The sequence below is a fragment of the Myodes glareolus genome, chromosome 3 (assembly GCF_982192425.1).
Source record: "Myodes glareolus chromosome 3, mMyoGla1.1, whole genome shotgun sequence".
NCBI classification, from domain to species: domain Eukaryota; kingdom Metazoa; phylum Chordata; class Mammalia; order Rodentia; family Cricetidae; genus Myodes; species Myodes glareolus.
Genome location: NC_142028.1, coordinates 78,603,807 through 78,604,387, shown reverse-complemented (window position 1 = coordinate 78,604,387; position 581 = coordinate 78,603,807).

The window sequence follows — 581 nt, the reverse complement described above, 5'->3', positions numbered from 1 at the left end:
CATTTCTTCCTGTGGAACGGGCCTTAATTCCAATATGAACCAATAAAATTAGTGCCACTATAGCACCCATGGGCATATTTTGCCACACCAGTCATTAATGCAGTTCACAGGGTTCGCAGCTGGGCAAGATTATTGGTGACGTTCCCCCTATCCCAGCAGCTTGAACAGCACCTTTCAGTACAAAAAAAAACCCAGCAAGCAGAAAGGAACTTCCTGGGCAGTACCTTCTTGATTTCTCCATGTGCTATGTGATTAATGTGTGTGGTGTCTTCAGTAATAGGGTCTTTCCATCAAGTTCAGGTGGGCAGAGCAATGGCAATATCCTGTATCATTTGGGGGTGTCTCTAAGACACCTCTGACCAACAACTTGAAGGGAAGTATCACGCTTCTGACAGTGAAGTTTTTATTTAATGATATATGGCATCTGGGGTGATCATAAGTATCTACGCAGGGTAGCTCCCACTGAAAACACACACACACACACACACACACACACACACACACACACACACACACTATCAAATAATAGAAATTTTCCACATGGCTTTCTCAAACATTTCTAGAGTTAATTATTCCTTTCC